Consider the following 8367-nt stretch of genomic DNA (forward strand, 5'->3'; position numbering starts at 1 on the left):
GCGGCCCTGTTCTTGGGCGCCGCGGCGCGAGGCTGTTTACAGTCAGGGGAACTTTTTGACTTCGCTGGGCGCCGCGGCCCTTGCGGGTAGCGCCGCGGTGCTACGCCTTTTTCAGGATGGGAAATTTTGCAATTTTGGGCATTTGTCCCGGGGGCTCGGGGGATGTTTCCAATGATTTGTTTTAGGAATTTGGGAGTCCCGAGAGTGTGGAATTGGTTCCGGGAAGTGATTTTTGAATTGATTAGTATTAAAGGATGTTTTGTACGTGTTGTGACTAGGTCTTTGTGAAGCTCGGGTTAGAGGACCGTGCTCGCGTTTTTAGTGCATCACGAAGCTCGGAATACATGTAAGAAAACTGTAGCACCCAAGAATAGGGCATGGGCCCATAGTGTTATTGCAGGGCATGGCCATAGATTGTATTATGTGCTAATGTATAACCTTAAGTGAATTATTATATGTGTGAATGGTTATTTGGAAATGTATTATATGTGTGATTATAGTGCAATGAACGGCTAAGGCCGAGAGCGGCAAGGCCGAGAACGGCAATGGAGCTGAGAACGGTGAAAGGCCGAGAACGGCAGTGGGGCCGGAAGTACCACTTAGCACATGGGATGCTTACATTCAGGGTAGGACCCAATGGATACATGAGATATCCTTACGGTGAGGACCGAGACCCCAGGCTTTGGTAAGGCTTCTGGGGCGGCATGGCCGTGTTTGCTTAGTCTAATGGTTGACCTGTTTATCTGTGGACTATCTGATATGATTAACTGTATAATTTGCATATGTTATGAGCTGCATGAGTTTTCTTGCTGGGCTTCGGCTCATGGGTGCTCTGTGTTGCAGGTAAGGGCAAAGATTGAGTCAACCAGCCATGAGTACGGAGAGCGTGAAGCGACGCATACATGTTTGGCCTGCCCGACTGCTTTGGTTGGGGGTTTATTCGAAAAATGGCTGTAATAATCTTTGATTTTTATAACTAATCAACTGTAAACTTATTTCAAGATGTAAACAGTTTTCAAACCTTATTTTGGGATCCCAAATGTTTAATACTAGAAGTTTTTAATGAAACGACGCATTTTCAAGGATTACAGCCTTAACTTTTAATTAGTCCCACTTTCGTTTTAAAAACCTCGGTTAGCGAGTCTTTGCACACTATTTTGTCTTAAAACTCACTTGGTAACGGCTCTAAGGAAGTAGGGCGTTACAGTTACGCCTCTTCCTTGTCCGATTAAACGACTAGATTTTGGGTTACCAAACAATTTTTTCAAGGCATCCTCATCAGCGTTGTCTGTAGTTCCAGATTTTGGGTCTTCAAGGAGAATCTCATTCAATGAACCCTGCATATAAATTAGTATAACTAATGTATGCATTATGGAAAATAAGTAAAAATTCACAAAAATTAAATTACTAATACTCACAAAAATATCAGATGCCGTTGGGTTTACAGGTTCACCATTCTTCTTGGTATGGGCTCTCCGAAAAGCATCGATTCTAGATATTTTACCATCCTCATTTTCTTTCTTCTACACAATACATCAATAGAGATTATAAAATAGAGACTACAATAATGGAAGCAAAAATACAAACAGTATAAAACTTAATTATTACCATATCATCAATTGTTCGAGCATATCCTCTACGACTTAAGGTGTGTGGAACAACTTTCTTTCTTCTCTCTTGGTATTTGGCCCTTATATCCTATTTAATAAATAAGTAAAAGAGGCATAACTATATTTAATTTAACACCAACAGAGATAAAAAAAAGGCAGCAACATCACTTCTTACATCATATTTCTTACCAAATGTTCTTTACTAATTTTTTTGGCAACAAATGCTCTCCATTCTACATCACTTTTTATGCAATCCGGCTTTAAGGCTAGTCGTTCACTCTCATTTTTTGCATTGATAATATCCTTTACAAGTCTAGATTTCCCAGCTCTCCATAGTTCTGCCATCATTTCAAAGAACATCTTTTTTTGCCAATCATCATGTAAGTCATATTGTGCCTAAAATAGAATATAGAATAGCATATTATATGTTTAAGTGTAGAGCTGAATATATATAAAAAATACACTCATAAAACTTGTAATTCTACCTGAATAGATGCCCAAAGAACATCTCTCATCATTGGTGAAACTTTCCTCCAATCTGAAATAGTGTAAGGAACAACCTCTCGCACAAGAACGCCCACAAAAGAAGAAAATTGCACTGAGTTAGTACCAACTGGTTGCCCTTTTTCATTCCAATTTATTATCCTTAAGTCATTGTTCCTCTTGGTAAGATTTTCCAATAGAGTTTTTCCCCTTGTCTTCTTGGCTAAGTTCATTACATTCGCATCTACATCTTGAGGTATTTCTTCAATCTCAGTTTGATTTGCCTCATCAGTTGTTTTTTGTAATCTAACAGATTTTCTAAGAGGTTGTTCAAGTTCTATCTCAGCCACTTCTTCACATTCTGCATCAGCCACTTCTTCACATTGTGCAACAGCCCCTTCAAATTCTACACCAACCCTTTCCTCATCAGCTATCTCTTCATGTTCCTCCCTTACTCCTTTTTCACAAACACTATCAACTGCCTTATCTACTTCATAATTAAGAGATCGTTTAGTTTTTGAACTTCCAAGTGACATCTCCATGTCTTCCACATCATCATTTGGATCTAGCTCTGTATCATAGACCATACGACGAGTTGCTGCTCTAATACTAAGTGCAGGTGGTGAATCAATTACAACTCTAACAGGTGCAAAAAACCTACGAAGAGCACTCTTTTTCTTTAAAACAGGGCTTCCAAGCAACATATCATCACAATCAGCTTGAGTCTTCAATGATGCTTTTCACTTTTTGGCCACAAGATTGCATAAAGCACCTGGACGAAGGTGTTTTTTTGGAGATCTTTGTAATGTACTCATTTTCAAGTTGAAATTGCTGCAATATAAAAAGAAAGATAACATGGTATATAAATAAAAAATGCGGATCACCAAAGAGTAATAAACATACACCAAAACCATAAAACCTGAATTATTTCATTCAAATTAAAATAAAATCATAAAGTTCACCGTAGAGAGTAATAAAACCACATTTGTTTCATTCAACAAAAGAGTAATAATACACCAAAATTACATACAAAAAGTGGAAGGAGATTTGTTTCATTCAAAGTACATAAGAGACAACAGAAAACTCAATTTTCTTCATTGGATTCAAGTCCAAAACACCCTCTATTTGAATCCTTTAAAGCTATATACCAATTACTTGACTCATTCACCCTTGCATAAAAAGATTTTTTCACTTGTGAAGCTAATACAAATGGATCCCTAATGGATTGAGCTTGTCCTATATTAAAATTTACAAGCGTATAGAACTCCGACTTCTTAACACCCATTCGAATATTCGCCCAATCGCACCAAAACAATGGCACCTTAAAAGTACGATAATCAAGCATAATTATATCCTTGATAACACCAAAATACTCTTCTTTATCATTCAATTGCCCACTGTCATGTGCTTCCAAGTATACATCGCTGTTTTGAGTTGTTTTTTCAGCTCCTTTTTTATGGAATCGAATTCCATTAATCATGTACCCTTTGTAGGAAGTGACACCACGACTTGGACCTTCAGCCAATTGAGCTAACATGTCATCTACTTTGTTCATGTTAGAAATCTGAAAATAAAAATATACTTGTAAGAAATTTGTACACTAAAACAAAACGTAAACTTTTATCTTGGCAATAGAATACAACCTTTTCATAAAACCATAACGGGAACCCTTCAGAATGTCGATTCCACAAAAAAGTTTGATTGTTATTCAGATTTGAGTGTCTTTCTTTCAGCTCATCCATATGGACATTGAGAAATGGTTCTACAATATTCGAGTTAAACAACACATACCGATGTGCTACTGCCAAGTTCAATCGGTCAAGCTCAAAGCACTCTGCTGCTGATAGTGGATTTTATTCTAGTAATGTACTATCTTGATTATCATTTTGCTTTAAAAATGTTTCACAAAAGCATACACATTCAACAACAAGATAGCGATTTGCAATACATCCTTCTGGGCGTGCATAGTTTGCTACAAATCCTTTCAATACTTTCATATATCTCTCAAAATGGTACATCCATCGAAATTGCACCGGACCACAAAGTCTAACTTCTCGTGCTAAATGAACAACCAAGTGAATCATTGGATCAAAGAAAGAAGGAGGGAAATATTCTTCTAGTTGACAAAGAATTTCAAAGGCTTCTAGTTCCAATTTCATAATTTCCTCCTTATCAACCACACGTTGACACAATCCATGAAAAAACTTAGAGAGCCGAAGAATTGTCTCTCTACAACCTTCTTCCATTAAACCCCTTATAGCAATAGGCAATAGTTGTTGCATAATCACATGGCAATCATGAGACTTAAGTCCTGTCAGCTTCTGTTTCTCCACATCTACACAGTTTCTAATGTTAGAGCTATATCCATAAGGCAATTTCAAGTCAAATAGCCTCTCACAAAGCAACTTCTTATTAGATTTTGATAGAGTATAAGCTGCAGCAGGAAGACGAGTAACACCATTTTCTTCATACGGATGGAGATGAGGCATAATGCCCATCTCTGTCAAATCTAATCTCGAGTTGTAGTGATCTTTAGATTTTCCTTTGCAATCGAGCAATGTGTTAAGTATGCTTTCACAAACATTCTTTTCAACATGCATAACATCAAGGTTATGACGAACAACTAATATTTCCCAATAAGGCAGCCTAAAAAAAATAGAATGCTTCTTCCAGATTTTTTCTGTGTCTATACCACAACTCCTCTTTTTTCCCTTTCCAAAGTCATTAGTCACTTTGCTTAACTGCTTAGCTACTTCAACACCTGTCAATATAATTGGACATTGTGGTGCTCTTTCCCTTGCCCTTGCTGTTGTATATTTCTTCTTTCTGTAACGGTGTTCTTGTGGTAGAAATCGAATATGATTGCAAAATGACATCTTTTTGCTATGCTTCAACCAAACAACATTTGAGTGCTCGCCACAAATAGGACAACCATACTTTCCTTTAGTCGCACATCCAACTAAGTTTCCATCAGCTAGAAAATCATTTATGGTCCATAGCAACATGGCCCTTAAATTAAAAAACTTCTTTGTAGAAATATCATATGTATAAACACCATTCCATAATTCAAGTAACTCATCAATTAAGGGCTTTAAGTAAACATCTATGTCATTTCCGAGTTTTTTAGGTCCAGGAATCAACATAGATAGAAAAGTAAATTCATCCTTCATGCACAACGCAGGTGGCAGATTATATACAATGAGAATTATAGGCCAACAACTATACGTAGAACTCATATGTTTGTAAGGATTGATCCCACCAGCAGCAAGTCCTAATCGAAGGTTGTTAGGTTCAAGTTGAAAATCTAGCCATCTCTCATAAACTGCATCCCAAGCCTCTGAATCTACCGGGTGCCGCATTTTCCCGTCTGTTCTTTTATTGGTTGAATGCCATTTTAAGCTTAAAGTCGTCTCTTCTTTTCTAAACATCCTTTGAAACCTTGGTATAATAGGAAAATATATCAATGCCTTTGCAGGCTGCCCTTGTAGAATCTCTTTTGTCTGTTCGTTTTGCTTCCATCTTGGATGTTGACAAGTGGGACATACTTGGGCATCAGCATTCTCTTTTGTATACAAACAACAATCATTGACACAAGCATGGATATGCTTATAGCTCAGATCAAACATCTTTAGAAATTTTTTAATTGCATACATTGATGTCAGTAGGAGATTATCTTTCGGCAACATATCTTTGATCATCTCCAACATCTCACTAAAGCCAACATCTAAGATTCCATGCTTTGTTTTTAGATTATACAGCCCAACGATAAACGAAATTTTTGTATACTTTGAACAACCTTCATACAATGGAGATTCAGCATCTGCTAATAAACTCTGAAAATCAGCATCATTGTTATCGTCACCAAAATCATTGGCGTTACTTGAAAATACTCTTGCTGCCCGAAATAAATCATATTCATAACTTGTGTTTGTTGTGCTGCGTTGGACTGGATCTTCCCCATGATGAAACCATGTTTTGTAAGATTGGTCCATGCCCCACAAAACTAAGTGTTCGACAACTTCATGTGAAAGTTGATGTCTTAGATTGTGACATTTGTTGCATGGACAAAGAATCTTGGCTGGAAATCCAAGATTCGTCATGGCTGTCTCAACAAACTCTCTAGCTTTTTTCTCATATTCCACCGTTGATCTACAATTTTAGAGCATACGTCAATAATCAAGCACTAACACTTAAACTTATATCCAAAATAAACTATATGATTTTGGTTACTAACCTGTTAAGATGGATCCAACTTTTATCCATCTCCAATGAATTTGTATTTGATGTTGTTCTCTTACTAAAATCTTGTTTTTTGTCTGGGTTTAACAACTGTCAGACAAGACAATCACATTATTTGCGGTTGTAATATCAGGGTCATGACAAGGTCATTCACACACATGCTTTTAAAAGAAAACATGCCTTGGTTGAATTTCAGTATATTTGGGTTATTGAAGTTTAAAGCTTTATTGAATTTCATTCAGGGGCAGAGTTGCTAGTTCAGAGTTAAATGATCACTTTTGCTGAAGATTCTAGAGTGGAGTTAATTACTTAATTCCAATTTACAAATTTGTTCTAGTTCCCTGTAGAGTGTTTGGGATTTCTTTATGGTCTCGTACCTTTTCTGATTGTGTTTAGTGCTGGTTCAATTACCCGATGAAAAGTTAATGTTAATGGATATAAATGTATAATTGATTCCAAATTTGTGGTTTATAAATCTGATTTTGACCTGTTATTAGCTAGTATTTAGTGTTTTAAGATCCATTCTGCTTTATAAGGGTTCAATTAATAAAGAAACGTCTTGATGAAGTCATTGGATTCATCTGCTATATTGTATTGAACACAAGGAAAAGGCTACTGATTTGGAACAAATCATGCATTATATTGAAGCTTACCTCCTTGGAATACATCGTCTTTATGTTCTCTGGGAAATATAGGAGCAAAGTGGGTCTTAACAGTGTTATATAGAATAAAGCATGGATTATATTTCAGAGAAGAGATTCTCGCTTGATGCAAATGATTATAAATTATATGAAGAAGTTGGAGAGGGTGTCAGTGCTTCTGTGTACAGAGAATATATTTCAATGGATTATATTTTAAATTATCCATGGATTATATTTCAAAGAATATTCTGCATTTCGTGAAGCTAGTTATGGTCATTCTACATTAGAGATTAAAAACAAAACCCACGCATTCTATCACTGGAACCAAAATAATGATGGGAAAAAAGTACCAACTGATGATGTGATATTCCACAATCAGTACTGGTAAGTTCTCATGTTCCCTGTTGCATACTTGCACAATGTAAAACTACTTGAATCCCTGGTTTCATTACTCAAATCGTTTAAAATACCTTCTGGTTCGAAATAGCATTTTGTACTAGTCTGATTGTTTCTTTTCATCAAGTATTTAGGAGTACTGAAATATGTTTCTGCCATGATTAATAAGTACTGTTTCATGGGTCATAAAACATTAAAACTTTGGCTGTTAATCAGGGCAAGCAACATGGGGAGGAGGTGACTGAAGAAGAATCGTTCTAAGGCCGGAGATGAATGAATTGCTTAAAATATTTGGATCATATTGCTTACACATTTATCAGATCATGCTTTCTAGCTATTCTTTTAAAATCTTGAGGATTTTTTAGTTGAACTGCAATTTTGGCATGAATCGCTCAGGCATGTGGTGGGGACGTAAAAGAAGACAACAATTAAGTTCATGGATAATTTTCCAATATATGCCTGGCTCGTTAGTTTGTGCAGCATATGAAAGGTGGTAATGTTACTATTGTACCATATACTTAGTTGTAAAAAGTAATTGAAAAGCAAAAGTATGGTAGTTGCCATTGTACTTGAATTTTGAAATCTGGCTGGGTTTCGATAAATGAAAATTTTGGAATAGTTTAACATTACTAAACTTTCATTTTATTTTTTCGTACTCCAACAAATTTTTAGTTTTTACTATATTAGTAGTGATAGAAAAAATTGAAACAGTTCTCTTTTTAGACTTGTCATTAATAAATTGTAATACAAGATGGAATACAATGTTGCTATAATGAGTTTTAAATTAACAAGTGCTCCTCATTCTCACTAATAATTTAGGTTGCATTTATTTATTATTGTCAATATATATAGGAAGATCATTTAAAGCCTAAAAATAAATAATTTTTATTTATTCAAGAAGTAAAGGAATATTTTAATCTTAAACATTAGATTATAATTCATTGTTTAGAAACAATGTCGTTACACGATTTTTTTAGATCAAATGACCTATATATAAA

The 8367-nt window shown here is 35.7% G+C and overlaps 1 long non-coding RNA gene across 1 annotated transcript; it reads left to right on the forward strand.

The window, feature by feature from the left end:
• The first annotated feature begins 7300 nt into the window (after positions 1-7300).
• On the forward strand, positions 7301-8003 carry LOC133780465 (uncharacterized). The gene is made up of 2 exons (XR_009869341.1): positions 7301-7357; positions 7586-8003. It is a non-coding gene; the product is annotated as an uncharacterized LOC133780465 (long non-coding RNA).
• The last annotated feature ends 364 nt before the right edge of the window (positions 8004-8367 follow it).

This window comes from Humulus lupulus, chromosome 5, assembly GCF_963169125.1.
Source record: "Humulus lupulus chromosome 5, drHumLupu1.1, whole genome shotgun sequence".
Classification (NCBI taxonomy): Eukaryota; Viridiplantae; Streptophyta; class Magnoliopsida; order Rosales; family Cannabaceae; genus Humulus; species Humulus lupulus.